Here is an 18,973-nt window from a genome sequence, read left to right on the forward strand (position 1 = left end):
TGTTTTCCTTGGAATAATGATTGTGCTATTATTCTGGTTGTCAGCCAACTATCCTTCTCCCTTCTTCCCTGCCCTCCCTTCATTCCCTCCCAGTAGCCTTTGAACTTGTCCAACTTCTTGAATTTGGCAAGAGAGGATCTCAAAAGTATTACACTCCAACAAATGAAAATCAGTGGTGTGGTAAGAGAGGAGAGACCCAGCTTAGTGCTGCTAAGGAGGAAAGGCTCCACTGTGAGCTGAAATCATCATTGATTCTGTTGATCTGCCAGCTGGCAACCTGGCATGTGTGAAGCTCAGAACTAGGCACAGCAAATGCTGTCTCTTGTCCCTCCAGACTGGCAGGAGACTAGGAGACAAGTGAGCTTATTATGATGAGGGAGATAAGATGCAAAATCATTAAAATAAAATACCTGAAGAACAGATTTTGTTTGCTCAGCAACTTAGAAACAACTTGTTTCTTAATGTAGAGAGACATAGGTTACAAAAGTGTTTGTGCACTGATATCTTAACTTTATTTGGAAAACTTTTGCAAATGTGTGTGAAACAGATCTTGAAAGCTACATGCTGATAACTCTTCTGTGATTTCACACTAAGTTCTAATAGTTGTTGGTGGTCTGTATGTTTGTTGTCTTTCCAAAGCAGTGCAGAGCACTGTTAGATTGTAAAACAGACCCTCATCTATTTTGCAGATTTTTCCATCAAGGCTGCAATGCCTAAAGGGAAAAGATCTGAGGTTTCTGCAGTCATCAGGAACAGGCTATAGACTCTACGCAGCCTGCTCTTCAGGCATGTCAGTCAGGCTCATGGGAATGTTGTTAGTGGACAGGTTCTTCCCATGGTGAATAAATGTCAGCCAGCCGGGTAGAGGCAGCCATTCTAATTAGACTTTCCTTATATAACAGATGTTTTGAAGCTCAGCCAGGGAGAATAAAGTAATATCCAGAGACAGCAGCCCTCATCTGCTTTCTGGTCATTTGAAGAAGGCAGCCAAGGATCAAGAATCTGTTCTCTGAAAACTTTGTTGCATCTGAAGTGGTTTCTCCACTAATGATGTCCCTTTGTTTGTGCATATATGAGGTCAGTATGCAAGCTGTAAGGTTGACGAAACTCCAGGAGTTCCACGTCACCGACGCTGCTCACTTGCACCCTGCTCCTTTAGGTACCCTGTTAATCACCTGTCATAGATTTAGTTTTTTCTTGAAAATATACAGCAAAATACTGAACTCTTTCTCTGAAGATTACTCAGAGTATGCAAATATTGGTTTTATGGATCAGATCACGTGTACTTCATTATTTATATCCCCACACACACCCCAATTTCATGGGTTTTAAATACCATTAGGAAAACCAGCAACACTAAACAGATGCTCACAAAACCAAAGAGAGATAGCGATCCTGTTAAAGAACTTCCCCTCTGGCTTCGTTCAGCTCACTTTAGAAATTTCTAGAGGCCCTTTTTGTTGAAGGTAAAAAACTTGTTGTCAGTAAAAAATGGCAGAATAAGATCTCATTTGTTCTTAAGCAAACTGACTACATACTTTATTTCTCTTAGTCACTGATTAGTTATTCTGTGATTATTTGAAAGGAATTAACCTGTGGTAACATCCTGTTTTCTTTCTTTACTTGATCATCTGTTTGGGAGGAGTTGTTTTGCTTAAACAAACAAAAAACCCCCTTTTCTGTCTAGATAACATGAAATTTGTTTCTTTTTATGTTTAAAACAGGCAGCTCCTGCCTACAGCATTCCAAGCATCAGCCTGCTGAATTTTTACTATCCTTTCTTCACCTGTACTACAGGGCACTATGCTGACTGTGACAGTTCCAGACCTTAAATTCCTCTGATAGGTAATATCTAGCTTTCTGGTTGCATTTTAGATTTTACTTCTGTTATTTGAAACAGGTGGGCTAATTTCTTATTTGCGGGTCTCATCCAGTGAAGTTAATAGGAGTCTTGTGCATATGAGATTTAGGTCAGCTACTTGTTATTCTAACAATTTTTAAACATATTTCAGTCTTTTTTTTTTTTCTTAATGTATATGTTGACCGTTTGCTAGTTTTTAAAGTAAGTGCTGCTTCATAAACCAGTTTTAATTAAATTGTTCATAAAAAAGAATATAAAAGTTACAGAAGAGAAGGTATGGAATGCTAAGAAAACATTTATATAACACCAATTTCTGTGTTTTTACACTCTTCTATTGAGGCCAAAAGCGATAGCTTACTGTCTGTGAAAATGTTAATCCTTTGCAGTCCAGATCAGAAACTGAAGTTAATGAACTGGAAGATAAAAATCATTGTTGGATTGCATAACTAATATCCAAAATCTGTATTTTTGTCCATAACTATCAGACATAATTCCCACTGAGTTCAATGCTCCACCTAGATGGATGTTTAGGTTTGGAAGTGATGTCATAAAACTCAGTATGTAACTGTGTGTTCTTGCTATCTGAAAGTGCAATATCGTTTGGGTGTGTGACAAAAGTGAGTTTTAGTTCAAAAGTGCCAAAGACCAGGCAGCTACTATTAGATAACATGATGAGTTTTACTATAGTGCATTTAATAATTAGGACCTATCCTGAAGCAGTATTACACAGTACCAACATCTGATAAACAGTTCAAGTGAAGAAGTAAGATAAGGTGGCCAGTTTCACTTAAGTGTGTTGCAGAATGATCGTTTCTTCTTCACAGTGGTAAATTAGCTATACTAGCAAGTGTTTATTTGAAAAAGCTGAATAATTATGTTGCTAGTATTTTGAATGTTCTAAGGTTCTGAAGTAGGTCTTTTGAGAAGCAAACACACACCCCAAAAAACTCAGCTTTCCCAAAATATTTGCAGAATATAGTGAAAGATGCGCCGTTATACAGTAAAAATATACAGTGAAGAACCAGATCTCTTGAATAGTTCAGAACTGAACTGTTGCATCGCTTGCTTTGTTAAACACACAGTTCTCGTATTTTCTGCTGCATTTCTGCTATGAAATAATGATTTAAATTGGTGAAATTTCAATGTTCTGCTCAGTTATAAAGATTGAGTAATGTACCGATGTAAAGCATATTCAGCATGTTTTCAATATACAGACCTCCCTAAGGAATATTAACCCATCAATGGTAAGGGTTACAACTGTGTAGCTTTGTGAAAGTCAATTGAGCAAATAACTTCTGCATGCCTTTGCAGAGTAAACTGAGTAGAAAAGTTATGTGACTTACTAATGCCTGATTTTTGGCTTGGTAGAGTTGCCGAAATCCAAATGAAGACACAGTATGAACCTGATGAGTAAACTAAATAAAATTCCATTACTGCACTCTGCTGCAAAAATTGAAGAACAACATGTAATTTTTAATACCAAAAGCACTAATATTTTGTAATTGGTTACTCTGCCATTGAATATTCATGAAGCTCTGCAGTACCATGTTCAGTTAATGTATTGGTTGTAATTAAAACAAGCTATGTGATTGAAATTTGCTTTTTGCTTCAACTTAGTTCAAAAGCATGCTTAACGTGCATTTAGAATTGAAGTGGTTTTTCTTTCATGTGGGTGGTAGAAAAGTGTGGTACCATTCACTCAGGTTGGCAAATGAATTGTTATGGAAAGTATTGTAGCTGCCCTCTTTGTTTATCTTCTAGATTCTGTTGTTTGTTCAGAAAATAATATCTGAGTTAACTGCATAATGAGAATTTTGGAAAAAAAATCATAGCTGGCTCTGACTTTTTAAATTTAAATATTTCCTTGAACAAAAACACAAAAATGTCATGTTCAGTTAGTAACTTTATCCTCTTTGTTCTGTAAAAATATACTTTTTTTCTCCAAGAGGGTTAAAAGCAAAACACTTGGAGGGAACACTTAGAAAATGATTTTGTGGGTTGCCATTAAGCGCCATGGAAATTAAAATAAACATTTTTATAACTAAGAAACATTAACAACAACAAAAAAGTTTGTGTTGGAAAAAATCTTTACATGCCTTAGAAACACATTCAACACAATTTGACATCATCTTATTTACACAGATCAAACAGTATCATTGGTATTAATTGATCTTTAGTTAGATTTAATTTTTTTTTTTGCATAGATATAGACATTGTATATCTTGTTTGTTAAGCTAGCTTGGCAAGTGGTACTTGTTTGTAGTCAGTTACATATTATAAAGAAGAAATAAAGGAAGGATATGAAAAAAGATTAGTGGAACATACATTAAATGTTTACAGAAAACCTAGTAACTCTAGTTCTAGCTTTCTTTCCTAGTAACTCTAGTTCTAGCTTTCTAGTTTTCTTTCACTGTGTGAAGCAAAACTGTTGGGAAGATGGTTTCCTAATGACTGCAGCCTGGGATTTTTATAGAAGAGAAGACTAATAAAGAGAATTAAGATTTTAATTCTTAAGAATTTAATTTCTTAGCCAATAAAATTAAGAATTAAGAGAAGGATAGAAGCTATCTCTCTTTAGCCCCACTATTCCTTCCCCTGCCCCAAGAAATGTATTTGGAAGGTAATCTGAAGTAACTCACTTCAGAAAACGGGGTTATATAAAAAAAGATTAATTTTAGCCTAATGAAGTTAGTCTTTCTGGGCTTCCCCTGTAGTCAGCTGAGAAAAGAAAAGTTCCTCCAGAGTGCAATGCCGAGAGCCTAAATTAAGTTCCTGATTTTAGGGCAGGAACTTAAGTTGACTTAAACAAAAAAACAAACCAACCAAACAGAAAACTTAGGGAGACAAATGGCCTTAGGCTAAAGTGAGTCTCCATGAAAGGTCCCCTTTATACATATTCTCATGCCTCTCAATCTGTTAAAGGCATGTGGTATTACAATAACTCTTTTATTGATGATGATGTACAGAATGGAATAGGTCTAGGCTCTTTTTCTTCTCTTGCTCCTTCCCCCACAGAGAACATCAAATTTGGTGTTACTGGTTTTGGTAGAAACATTTGAAAGGAATATTAGATCAGTATTTAGCAACTGTGTCCAGCCATATCCAGATTGATGAATCTTTGAATGAAAATAAGCATTTTCAGTTGACAAGTAAAAGCAAATATCTGCATTGTCTGTAAGGGGAAAAAAAAAAATCACTTCCTCAGCTTATCAAGTTTTGCTTTCTTTATGTCAACTCTAATAACTATAATAGGCTAATGTAAAGCTAGCGTTCACTTTGGTTTAACTGAATTGGTAATAAGTATAAGATATAAGTAAACCGAAGGAAGTTTCATAATGGGTACCAAACCACAATTTTTAAGGCAAAACTGCAAACATGAGAGCTTCAAGGGGAAGAGGGTTACTGAGATGAGAATTTAAGTTTTGGATGTTGGAAAAACTGTTTGTCTTCTGAAAAGTTCTCTAATGCTTTTTTATGTGCCAAAGCAAAAACAAGTTACAAACCCCCTCTTCTTTGTCCTTGAAGAAATTGTCATCATAGTGATAGAACAAAGAAGTTATATTTTGCTCCTACTTGGTAGCAAACATGGATATATTTTGTTTAAATAAAGTTCTCAGTCCCGTTGATTTTTAATTGGAAGAAAATATACCATTTTAAATACTTGATACTAAAGCGTTGTGTTTGTATCACAGAAGCTTTGAACTTGGAATACGTATGTGATAAGGATGATGACTAACATTTCATAACAATTCCTCCCTGGGCCAAAGACAAGAAATGGAATAAAATCTTTTAAATAAGAAAAGGCATACCTGTAAAACTGACTATAGAAGCAGTCATACAAGGTAGACTGAAATTACATATATTTCCTTTATAAAAAATCTGTTACCTTAATGATGTATAAAAAATTATTTTGTAGTTTAATTAAATGGAATTATTCTTAAGATGATTTCTCTTTACAGCCAAAAAGAGGAAATATGGCAAAACTCTAATGGAAGCAAATAATTTTTAATAAATTAGCGACATAAGGCTATTTTCTATCCTCAGACATTCATTTGCAATTTGTATTTTGAGAATGCATGTGCAAAAAAGGTCAACAAGCCCAATCTTAGCTCATTCATCAGTCTTATGTTAGGAGTGCTACATTTCTGTGGGACAGATTCTCGCTACTGAGAAATTTATAATTTGTGTGCCATAAAGGTATAATTCAACCTGTGTTTGACCCACCTCAGTTGAAGAGGGAGTGAACTGGAAGAACTATTCCTGTCCAAACCAATTCTGCATGAATAGTAACTGTTGTTCCACTTTTTCTCTCCTCTTCCACACTGAATTTTAAAACCTTTATTACCAGGATTGAAAAGAATTCTTTGGTTACTTTCTCAAAATAAAGCTTTACTTTAAATGTAGCTGGAGAAGATGTTCTGCAAGATAACAAGGGTCATACTAGACAATAGAACCCAAGCATAGGGTAAAAGCATGGAAAATTACAGAATTTTCTAGGAAACATGATTTTTCATTTAAAATTATTAGGTTGAAAAGGAGGCAGTATTGCAGCTCCTTGCTAGTCTGTTATCAAGAGATTACTTTTTTTTTCCCCCAAAATTTTCATACTGGCCATACCCTGAATAGTCAAGCAAAGCTCTTGTGATGTCAGTGGGTAAGAATTTTGGCTTTTTTATTTTAGAAATTATGAATTACTTTAAGTTCCTTAATGTACAATTGTTGTGCTTATATTAAGAGACACTCCCCCCCACCCCGAAAGACAGATGCTTGCTGCTTTCTGAGTGACTGTCTTCTGGGTGAAGGTAATCATGGAATAGGTATTCAAAGACCACGTAGCTCTTTAAAAATGAGAGTCATTCCCTGCTTGGTAATCATGTTCCTTTGTTGTCTGTACTCCCAAGATTTGATGTTAGTAAGCTTTCCTTGCTTAGTCCTGTCCTGTAGGCCTTACAACAGGAGGACAAGATGTGGCCCCCTAAGGTTAAAAGCATAATATGTAACTTAAGTGTTGCAGCAGTCCAGCACAGGGAAAACTTGGAAGTTTAGAGGCAAACAAAATGTTCAGTCTGTCTCTTCAAAGTCTTTCTGTAGTGAGTGGAAGCTTTGATTGTGCTTTTCATTACTGGAAAAGAAAGTAGGTTGCTTACAATGTTTGGTAGGTGAGAATTAAATATAGTTTATCTGCTTTGATCTTGTGCAGGTGCTGTTAGTTGTCTGTGTACAGTTAGCCTATGATGTAGAATCTAGCAATAGCCCATGAAAAGTTATAATGATATATATTAGCTCTTTGTTGTTAAAGCAATCTTATTGTGTAATTTCTCTTATAGATTCAGTTTACTAGATATGCAAGGGAAATATGAAATACTACTTACAGTGTGAAATAACTTCTAGAGTTGTAAAATCATGTGGCTCATATATAGTATTTCTAATTTTTTTTTCCAAAATTTGAATACCTCAGGAGGGAAGGCTATCCATTGTATATGAGACCTTTTTTTTTTTTTTTTTTTTACATTTCCTTGCCTACTCAGACCTGATTTTTATACTGGCTGAACTAGAAAGAAATAGTGATGAGAGAAGGAGAAGAGATACTTCCAGCCTCTATCTCAGAAAGTTTGATTTATTCCTTTGCACTGTACTGGTATAGATTCTGTGGGAGAAAAACAGTGGGAGTTGCAAGAGTGTCTTAAAACATTCCCCCAGTTTTTACTGTTGATTTGAGAAGCGATTATTTTCATGTTTTTTTCTGACTCAGCCACATGTGAGGCATTGGAAGCAGGAGTGTAGGCAGCACTGTGCAACTGAATATATGTGATAGGTAAGGGGATGGCAAAGGAAGAAACTGGTAGGCTAAGATAAGAAGGAAAAAAGATGGAGAGTGGCAATAGTCTTTTGTAACCAAGGGGTGTGTAAACCTTCATGTGTGTCTCAGTTTCTTGATCTCCTGGGGAAAGGAGGGCAAGAAGATTCTGTATTGATTTTCACCTGTGTCTTCTATTTAATAGTATTGCAGTCAAATGGAATTTTCTTCATACGGTTATAAAATTGTGAATGTCATTTAGTGTGTGTGCAAGCAAATGTGTGTATGTATATGTAAGACTGCAAAGTTTGAAAAGTGCTGGCTCACTGTCTTTTCTCCTGTGAAATCCAGTACTTCTTGTATGATGAATCTTGAAGAACTGAAAATACTTTCAGCGGCCTGCCACCCAAATAGCCTCTTAAAAACATCTGAAGTTTGTTCATATGCAGGAATCTAAAACGTGACAAAGCAGGGAGATGCCAGACATTCTTCAGACTGAGATATGTTTACTTATTCAAGAAGGCTACTTAGGAATCCAGCACAGTACCATCCTTGGCAGCAGGATCTTAGTCCTGGCTGTGGTCTTAGCATGTACTGTCTCGTATTGACTAGAAAAATGTAAGAAAAAGTCTTTCTCCCGTTACTTTCTTCTCTCTGTTGTTCTTTCCATCCCTTCCTTCAGCATTGCTAATTACTCATAGTGGGCATAAGGGCAATTTTCCTTTGTTCACTTTCTCAAAATCAGTTTCTTTCAGAAATTGAACCTGCTTCCACCAGTGAACGTTAGAACTGCATATCCAGGTCATGCAAACTATTCGCCTGATCCCACATGAGGATCACATTTACGTTATGCCAAAAGCAGGAACACTCTTTAACCCTCATTGTTTTCAACCATCTGCAGGTTAGGGCTTTCCAGAGGCTGTATAACTACCACTGTACCTCTCCTCTCAATGCATCTAATCCCTTTTTGAACTCACTTATATGCTTAAATTATTTTACAATTTTCTGTGATAACAAATTCAATTATTTAATTATATACTGTGTGAAGGAGCTTCTTTTGTACTTAAACTATTGCCTAATAACTGCTTTTCGCATCCTCATCCTTGTATACTGAGAGGAATTTTGGGTAAATAATTAATAAGCCACTCTCTCCAGTCTGCTCATGATTTTTTAAAATTTCTAAGCTGTTTCTATCCAGAAGTGTCCCTTTTTCAAGTTGAAGTGCTCTGGTCTTTTCTGCATGGAAACCATTTGCAATTTCTGACCATTTGTTCTTCTATATATCCTTTGTATTTATGTTGCCTTTTCTTTTTTTTGAGATGTGATTTGAACTGTTTTGAAGATTTGGGTATAATATGCTCATAATTTACGTTGTTCCCAATTCTTTCCTACTAATTCTTAACATTTTTGCCTTTTTGGCTGCTGCTGAATGCTCTTTTCAGAGAACTATCCAAAATGACTCAGATCTTTTTCCTGACCGGTCAAACATAATGATGTGTTCTGATTTAGCTAAATATATTTTACAGTTAATTTTCCCCGTGTGCATTGATTTGCATTTTTCAGCGGTGTATTTCATCTGCCATTTTATCATTCAGGTGCTCGGTATCCCATAAATTGCCTTGGCTGGCTTTAGATCTGATTATCCCATCTCATCTTTTAATCAGCTGTACACACCCGCTTTTCCAGATTCTTCATGACTGTTGAACACCACAGTCCCTGTGGGAGTGCAATCTCTGCAGCAGAAAGGCGGACCTGTAACTCCTACCCTTTGTTTTCTTCCTTAAATTACAAGAGGTCTTTCCCTCTTGTTCTGTGAGAGCAGAGTTTCCTTAAGATGTTTGGTAGAAAACTTTGTAGAAACCTGTCTTGAAAATAAATATTGCCTGTATTAAAATGCTTGTTGACTTCTGTAAAGAAATTTAATGAAATAGCAAAGTTTGGAATGCTGTACAGCCTTGTGTTAATTTATCATTCTCATATCTGCATCAATTTAGTAATAAAATATGACATTAATTTCTTATGTAGGACAGTTGTTATCTTAAGGATAGGAATGAAGATGAAAGCCTTAAGTGATAATAAAATTATAAAGCAATCAGTCCTCAAACGAGAGATTTGTTTTGTTTTGGCATAATAGCAAAGCACTTCAAGGTCAACATCAAAATATTGAAGGTGGTGTTTGGAAAGAATGAGCATCATCCATTGTTTATACTGTTTGCCTTTATCTCAGTCTCTTTAAGGTTTTTTATTTGCCCTCCACTACCTCAGGTAGTTAATGTGCAGCTTTTTGTCTCCGCGTTTGCCAGACTGTTGTTCAGAGGCATTCTAAAACCTCAAAACTTTGATTAATAATAAAACTTTGGAAGCATTGGTATTTCAGCATTTCTTCTATTTTAGATAGTCTTATCTGTGTAGTTCTGTGTATTGTTAAAATTACCATGACCTCTTTTAAGACACATTTTCTAAATATTTTACTTTGTTTTGTATTTTTTATTTCATAATATATTAGAATCATTGAATCTTTTTTCATTCCATAACTTTCTACAACTGTTTCAAATTTAAAATAAAGTAGCCACATTCTATTACTTCAATATAACTTTGTTTAGTTTATTCAATATAAAGAAAGAATAAAAAATGGTAAGACAATAAATCTCAATGTATATAGATTATATACTTATTGTATACAAATTGTTTATAAGTAGACAAATACAGAATACAATTTTGTTTGGTTATAAAATGAGCATAATTAGATACACATCACAGTTTCTTAAGACAGTAATGACAATAGCAATATTGAATTCTAACATAGCTGATAAAGCGCTATGGAACAGAGCTAAGAAAGATGAGTTATGGTAGATTTAGCTCAGTATCAAGATATGAATGCTGCTCCTCCCCCACATTGTCACCTTGCTTCTCTCCCAGAAGTTATCAAACTTTTAGCAGCTACAATGGAACAGGACATGTCATACAACCTCAATCATTAGCAGCTTGAGCTAAACTACTGGTTGCAAACTGAGATGACTGAAAGGCAAGTATGTGCCTTATTCACTCGCTCTTACTGTAGAGATGGTGTGCTCTGGAAGAGACACAGAGAACAACTGGAGTGGGATCTTTCTATTTCTATTGCAAATCTTGCCCCATGATATGTCCTGTTTCTCTTTTAAAGTTTCTTCCATGAGTAACTTGGCTTCTTTTAGCCCCTCTTCGCCTCTCCCATTTTCATTTTACGTTTTAAGGCCAAAATTTGAAAACCTAGTATATCAAATGTAAACCCCAAAGTCTATAATTCTCTTTCCCTGCAGAAGTAATTCTCTGGTTTAAGCTCACCTCTTTGCTAGGGGCTCCCTGTGTGCAACACTGATAAAACCATAACAAATGTGTGGGCTTTTTTAGATGTTGATGAGATGAGATTGTGCATAAAGCTGGTACATTGTTTTTGGATCAACTCCTGGATATAATCAGTGATGGAATGGTGTTGGCTAAATAATTTTATCAGGGAAAGATTTTGACAAATTGGACATGAGGAACATTTTGCTACATTTGGCTTGTGCTATTCCAGAAGAGCAAAGCTGTTTTTTGCCTCAAAGCTTTGTTCTGAACTGTCTAATTACCCAGAAAAATGTGGCTTTTTGGTACAGTACATGCCAGTCAATCCATAAAAATTACTTTCTTGTTCAGATAGCTTTGATCTTTATTATTAACTTTCCTAGTTCTCAGTTTGGGAGAACAATTGTTGAAAACCACAAAGATAACGTTAGCAAACCATCTGTTCTTAAAGACTTAGAGTTTTGTATTTGGTAGCTTTCTACAGAAAATGAAAAGTTACTGTTTTTCTTACCATGCTTTCTAGCAGATGCAAGCCAATGCGGATAGTTTCCAAATTAGAGTGCAAATTGTAAAGCTCCTGAGTGCGGAACTTTAGCCAGTAACCAAAATGGGCCTCATTTTCTTCCATATGAATACCTGTAAATCCTGCTGGGAAGGATTTAAAAGTAAGAGGAATTATATACTTCATTCACTTAAATCTGGTTTCAGGAGCTTAGCTTTGATGTTGCACATCTGAAAATGCTGACTTCAATGTAGTCCATGTTCAGTATACATCTGTGTTTCCTCAAAGTGAGGAAACCAGCAGTAGATGGTTAAATTCTTCTTTGGGTCCTGTGTTAATATCTTGAAGGTCAAGCAGTATAGAATGATCAAGCTGCTATTGGCCTGGATGATCTAAGAGAGCTCTTTACTTTTAAGGACACCAGCAAAATAAAATATTGAATTGTCACTTTTTGCATTACCATGTTTTCCCAATCCTGGGATTCTGTAGGTAGAGACTTTGTATGATAGATATAGTAGAAAGGCAGCCCTGGAGTATCTTGGTTTTTGTACTAGCAATAATCTCTTGTCCCTCGTTTCAGATTCCGATGAAACCTAAGGGCAGAGCTTTGAGAACACAGGAAATGGGAACTTGCTTTTCTTTTCTCATAAACAACTGTTTGCTTTAATTTTCTGACCATCCTTTCTGCAAGTCAGCAATCTCTTCTTTCTGAAGTGACAAGTAGTATGCTTTCTCCCTTTTCCATACATTAAAATAAAGAGCTCAGGTTTATTTTTCCTGAAACTACCTCATCTGCATGTCAAATAAGGATAAAACAAGGGCAAATTATTTCTCCTGTATTTTTGGCTGTGGAGGCTAAACTGCAGCCACTAGGAAGTCTCCTTCTGGTAGACTTCCTGTTCCTTGATCAGGCCACATATAGTTCAGGCCAAGTAGCTGAGTTTGGCATCTCAGAGCAGGAGAGAATCATGACACTTAATTCCTCGAGTCAGAAATACATCCAGAGATTACTTGAGAGAGGCTTGCAAGTGCTACCTGAGATTAAGTCTCCCTCCTGGGATACTGATATTTTCAAACTAGGGACAGTAGGCAGAACCTTACTTTTAAGTACTCAGTTGAAGTACCTGTTTAGTTAGTTAGTTGTAATGCTAATATGATGCACTGCTCTATTAAAATTTTCAGTGAGAACTCAGCTGCCCTCAATCTTTTTATTTCAAAGACTTGTTTGCATTGGGAGTTTGGAACATGCACTAATTCAGATCAGAAGTCTGAACAAAGTATGGAAAGCCATAATGTGGGCTGCTTGCAAAAGGGTTCATCTCACAAAACTCACCAAATGTTATTTATGACTGAGGTTTAAATCAGTGCTGTGGCTGCATTACGAAATACCCTTCTAAAGAATGCAAATGAATATTTTATTGTATAAGATATAAGAACAGCCATGTCATGAGCATGCCTAATGGAAGAGTTTCTGTGCTAACATGCTATTTCCGCATAATGTGTGGAGTTTGGAGTATTTATTTTACCTCAGTCTTAATTACTACATCATCCTGTCTCATAGAATGCCTATGCAGCCCTCAAATTATTAAATCAAATACTCTTTGTTGGTTTCACCTTAAAATTCGTAACTGGCTCAATTAGCACAATTAGCTGAAGAGGACACACAACTCTGAGGGATTTGTTGCTGTTTCAGCTAATATATGTACCTCATCAGAGAGTCAGCCAATCCATTGCTAACCTGGCCAGTAAAATGCACATTGAATTTCTTTGCTAAATTCAGCAGTAACAGGGTGGTCTCTCTGTCTCTAGATATTGTGGGTCTTTGTTTTTAAATCCCAGTACAAAAAAAAAAAAAAGCTTCCTCCAAACTACTGAAAATCTGACTTTATATAGTACATAAGTTGAACTGTCCAGTAAACAGGCTGCCTCTTCCCATCACACCTTTTAAAAATTGAAATGAAAAACAAATCACTTAGGGAATGCTTACTGTAAGAACGTCATAGTGTGAAAATAATACTGTGTGACTACATCTTTTGTATCTTGCAGCATATTTTTAATATGGTCCCAGAAGCATACTTTCAGTAGCAAGGAGTATCACAGCCTACAGAAAACAGCAGATGATTCAGCAATACAGGCAAAAGACCTACTGCAAAGTATGTTTGCAAAATCTTGTATTGCTTTAATAGATCTTTTGAGCAAGAACAGGGCTTTTGGCCCTGATTCTGCATTGAGATCACACCTGAATGAGACACTGAGAACTTCCCCCCCTCTGCTTTAGATAATATTGAAATGAACGATCATCCTTTGTATGATTAATCTTTTTTTTTAATTATTATGACCTGTTTCTGAAGCTAGATATTGATAAGAGAAATTAGTGTAGCTGCTGGCTTTCAAGTTGTTTCTATTTCCAGCAAAAGAGCCTAAAATATGGCATTAAAAAATGTTATTGCTTATTCACAGTTCTGTATCATATGTTAGCAGGAGGCAAGAGGTATATATGTTGGTTTTTTGCTTCTTCAGACAGCTAGGCCTGCAGAATCAACGTGTAATGTAGGGATAAAATTGGACTGTTTCTAGCAAAAGCAGCAATTCTTGTGATCTAATATACAGCATCCCTGTATCCAAGTTGGGACATTACAGCCTGGATGAGTGAACTACCAGATCAGTGGAAAAAGCAGCTGAATAATTAGATTCAAATAATGTAGTTAGTTCATACTACTGGCATTACATGTCACCTGGCATTACAAGTGAAGTTTCTTGAGGAACTATTTATTATCCATTATATCCATTATCCATTTATATCCAGTTATCTATCCATTTCTTAGATGTGGAGGATGAGTAGGAATACATTTTCATCAGATGTGGTTTACCACATCTGGTTTTGGGCCCCCAGGATGTTGATAAGCTTGAGCAAATCCAGGGAGAGCCACTATGGTAGTCAGGAGGCACACATCCTGTGAGGGGATGCTGAGGGAACGAACTGGTATTGCTTAGCCTGGAGAAGAAACTAGTTGCAGTCTTGCAATACTTAAGAAGATGTTACTAAAAAGGTGGATTCAGGCACTTTACAGAGGTGCATGGCAGGAGACTGAGAGACAATGATCATAAAGTACAATAAGGTACATTTGGACCAGATGTAAGGGTGGGGGGGAGGAATTACTGTGGGGATAATTAAACACTGGATCAGATCTACCAGAAATTCTGCAGTTTCTGTCTGTGGAAGTTTTCAAGTTCCAACTGGACAAAGTCCAAAACAACTTAGTCTAGTTGCTTCAGTGCTGACCCTGCTTCAAGGAGGAGGTTGGTCCAAACGACCTTCTAACCTGAAGAATTCCTTAATTCTGGGAACTGATCCTTCAGCCTGGCCATCATATAGTAACATATAAGTTAACTGTAGTCAAATAAGCAGTCAGCAGTCAAAGCACACACAATGGCTGGTTATTTGAATAAGTTGATACTATAGTTATTCTTTTCCTGGTGTACAGCAATATTTAAAAAAACTCAGTGGAATTGGACTCGTAATTCTTTTCTCATAAACAAGGAAGTGACATGCGTTCATGCTCTTTTGGGTGTGTTGATTTTTGCAATGCAAACAAAAACTTGTACATGTGTCACTAACGTAAGCAGCTTTGCATCTTATTTTGTCCAGGAAGCATAAAATGAGATTAAAATACTTATTTTGCTGCTTTGCTATTTATCTATTCAAGATAGAGAGCTGAGTATAATCTCCCTGTTTGAAAGACCACAATTGCATTTTAGGATCCCAAAGAAAGCTATTTATTGTTGGTTTGTTCAACAAAGTGTGCCCTCTGGGATTACCCTTTGTAATTGGGAAAGAAAGAATTTTGTTTAATTTCTTCATTTGGAAAATTTTTTGCTTGACTAGCAACAAGACTCCTAGGTCACTAAGCAATAGTGTTCTGCCCTAATTGCCTTTAACTTGTTTATGTTTCTAAGTTAGGCCTTTTGTAGCTGTTCTTTCCAAGTTATATGAAGTTGATATCGAGGTGTCCTGGAAAACAGAATAGTTTATAGAATGTTTATATGTAAAAATTGCATTTGAAAATATTACTTCATGTAACAACCTTAACGTTTTTCTTAAACGAGAATGAATCAGCACCAAAGGACACAATTTTTTTTTTCCCCTGATCTTATGTCTCCCCTCCCCACAAGCAAATTTTTTCTCTTTTTACATTAACTACAAATACAGTCAAGTGGCAATTTGAGAAAATTTCGTCTCAAGTTCCCAACTCTGCCTACATCATAGACAAAAATAAATGTGTAACTAGAATGTGATGTATAATACATGCCATCCAGACAGCAGAAACATACCTACCTAGGTTTCTCCAAATCTGTGAGAAGGAGTAGAAGAAAAAGAAACCCAAATGACTGTGTTACTGAGTACATGATGCCATTTAGGCAAAAGCATGTTTGGTGGTAATATTATTTCCTGGTATTTTTAATACTACTATCATTAGCAGTTTCTGTTGGGCAATTTATTAATGCACAGGTCCTGCATCAGAGGAGTCTTTCATGACCACAGAACAAAGATTGATGCTGCCTCCTAAACAAATTTGCATGTTTCTTCCAAATAGTAAGTTGTTTAGGAGGAGGAAGAGAGCAACAATTTTTACTCACATATCATTTTCAACCTTTTGGGGTTTTCTCCTATTTTAAGGTCACTGCCTTTATGTTGTAAGACAATAGGTTTTTGTCCAGATACTTCCTAGCTCTAGATTTCTTTTGAACTACCCTCCTGAGTGACATTTAACGTACTGTTCTCCCACTCTTATCTTTACACTTTCTTATATGCTGTTCCTTATGCCTAGAAATCCTTATTCTCCATGCCAAATATCCACCCAATCCACGTTCACATTCTTTCTTTAAACTGCATTTCCTTAAAGTCTATCAAAAATAATCTGCAAGTTAAGAAACATATCAACTCTGCCTAGAGATCTGACAGTCTTCTGATCATCAGATTTGCTACTGCAGGCTAAATTCTTTAACTTGTGCATAATACTGAATAAATCAGGGCCTAATTTTTCCTTAATATCTCATGTACTATCTTTTTCACCAAATATATATATATATTTTAAAGTACCCCAAAGTTCAGCCCAGCTGGTTTCCTGGAGGCCATCTGTCTGAGCTCTGCTGCTTGTTGTCTTGTTCTTGTCATTCTAGCTGAAAGCCCACTGATGGGTAAAAAAATGAGGTCAGTAAGAAGTAGGATGAGGTAAAATTTTTGTTTGCAAGTTAACAGAATTTATGGAAACAGCTATCTATGAGTTGTAGAGTGGTTGGATTTTTTCACATTGGGGGGATTTGTGGGGTTGGGGGGGGCTTTTTTGGTTTTGCTTGGGGGTTTTTTGTGGTGTTTGTTTTTGTTGGGTGTTTTTTACACAAAAAAAGGGAAACAATTGTTGAAATGATAAAAGCAAGTTTGTGTAGGAGTGATTAGTTGAAATTTAAAATGCAGGAGGCATATCTAAAAAATGGCATATCTTACTATTCCGGATGGTAAGATCTGTTAGGCGGTTATGAGTATTTCATGACCTTGTCTGGCATCTGGCATGCTTGTGCACTTTGTTCTTCATGTGTAGCAAAGGTTTGTTATGTGGCTTTGGAAGACAATTTCCTGTGAGGTAAAGGATCTACTGTAATTAAAATTTTAAATCTCTAATTGGTTCATTGTTGGAGAGCTTTCTCTAAAAAAGGATTTGAGCATAAACCTTTAGTAAGCTCAGTGAAATATACAGGTGGCTTTCACTATTATGTTTTGAAAGATTGAACATATGGCTTCATATTCACTTCAATTTCTTCTACTTTCTGAAGAAGCTTCCTTTCTTTTGGCTAAGAAATATGCATGAGTACTTGGAGAGCAATAAAAGAACAAAACAGACTGGGTAGGTAGCCAAAAAAAAAAAGGAAAGGAAAGAGATACATGCATTGTTTTCTCTTTTGCCATGGAGTCCTTGGCCATATTAGTTCTCTGCTCTGGAGAGAATGTCTTAAAAGTGACCCTGGAAACAGCTGCCAGTTAATGTAACTGTAGTTTATGCTGGACGCAAGCCATTGATGGGTACAAGCTTTCAGGTCTGGAATCCCTGGGGAAGTGCCACCTCCCTTTGGTTCTCCTGCCACAGCTGTCTCCAGCACGGGATGTGGGGAGTGCCAGGTTCTTGCAGTGGCATGACTGGGGAGAAGCCTCTGCTCTAAGAACCTCACAGATTTGTCCTTTCCCGTAACTCCCTTTGGCTGTCCTTTCCATACAAGAGCTGCGTCCAGTATCTTAGGCACATACTTAACCAGATAAAATTATGTTATTGGAATTTTGTCTTAAACTAGTTAGTTCAAAGAAAAGCCCAGAATGAATAAAAACTACAAATGAATCAGGACATATTTTTTGTGAACTTGTATACAATTCTTAAAACCATTTGTTTTCATGGGGAGGTAATGCTACTTATAACCTCATTTCCTTAAATTCTTTTTAGTGCTAAATAAAAACAGAAACTGAAAACAAAGACTTTGCGTCCAAAGTAATTAATAAAAGTTTGATTCATGCAATATTAACTCCTAATTGTCCCTAAAAAAAGTGGAATCAGGAAACTTTCAGGCTGCCTAAAATACACTTACCTTAAAAGAAAAACCTATCTTCTTTTTTTTAATTTGGGTCTATAGTCTAAAAAGTTAGTGAAACGCTGCTCCTCCGTATTTCTAAAATACGTACATTCTTCAGTTGTTTGCTAATTGTCTGCAGCCTGAAATTCAGCCTAGAATTCTTGCAAAAAGAAGATTGTAAGCCACTCCTCCGATTGCTTTGCTGTAAGAGAAGTAAACCTAAACACTGACTGCTAACAAAACAAAAATTGTAACTACTGCTAAAACAAATGAAGCTGGCTGATAGTATTTCACAGCAAAAAAATGCTATTTTCAGATACAGTTGTGATCTTTTAGTAAGTCTTAAATTTCCATTTAACTATGTTAAAATAATTGTCTGTGAGTGAAATCGGATCCAACTGATTTTTCTCTTAATGTATCAGGGAAAAGCCTAAAGCTAGGACCAGAATGGATCCTACTGGAGTTAAGTACATAACGCTCAGGAAACATTATCCATTAAACTCTGTGGGAGTTAGTTGTCAGATTTCTTTGAACTCTGATATAAAATTTTAGGTACATAACCAAACCAAATGCCTTGTTGTAGGAGTTGTTCTTGTTGGTAATGGACCAGCATCACCTCTCACCCCCAAACTTTTTGTTTTTCAGTCTCAGCAGAGCGTCATAACTAGCATGTCATAACATTTTTATGTCTCAGCGTGTCATAACGTTTTTCAGTCTCAGAGTGTCATAATGAGCCATTACTAGAGTTATTCTCCTGAGTGCTCCCAATCAGATCAGGCTGGGCATGCATCAGAAGAACATTTTACTTTCCGCCTGACCTAACTTTTCCCTTTCTTTCATTCAAGCAGGTTATAGAAAACCACCAAGTTTT

At 36.2% G+C, this 18,973-nt stretch overlaps 1 protein-coding gene across 8 annotated transcripts in view; it reads left to right on the forward strand.

Moving 5' to 3' along the window:
- The window catches only part of IRAG1 (inositol 1,4,5-triphosphate receptor associated 1), a 78,963-nt gene that overhangs the window by 8,617 nt on the left and 51,373 nt on the right, over positions 1 to 18,973 (forward strand). For 2 of the 8 annotated variants that reach the window (XM_075502135.1, XM_075502136.1), the window contains exon 2: positions 1,725 to 1,845. The exons of the other annotated variants lie outside the window; for them this stretch is intronic. The gene's annotated coding sequence lies outside the window, so the exon portion shown is untranslated. The remainder of the gene's footprint in view (positions 1 to 1,724; positions 1,846 to 18,973) is intronic. 8 annotated transcript variants of the gene reach the window in all.

Source organism: Mycteria americana, chromosome 5, assembly GCF_035582795.1.
Source record: "Mycteria americana isolate JAX WOST 10 ecotype Jacksonville Zoo and Gardens chromosome 5, USCA_MyAme_1.0, whole genome shotgun sequence".
In the NCBI taxonomy this organism is placed as follows: domain Eukaryota; kingdom Metazoa; phylum Chordata; class Aves; order Ciconiiformes; family Ciconiidae; genus Mycteria; species Mycteria americana.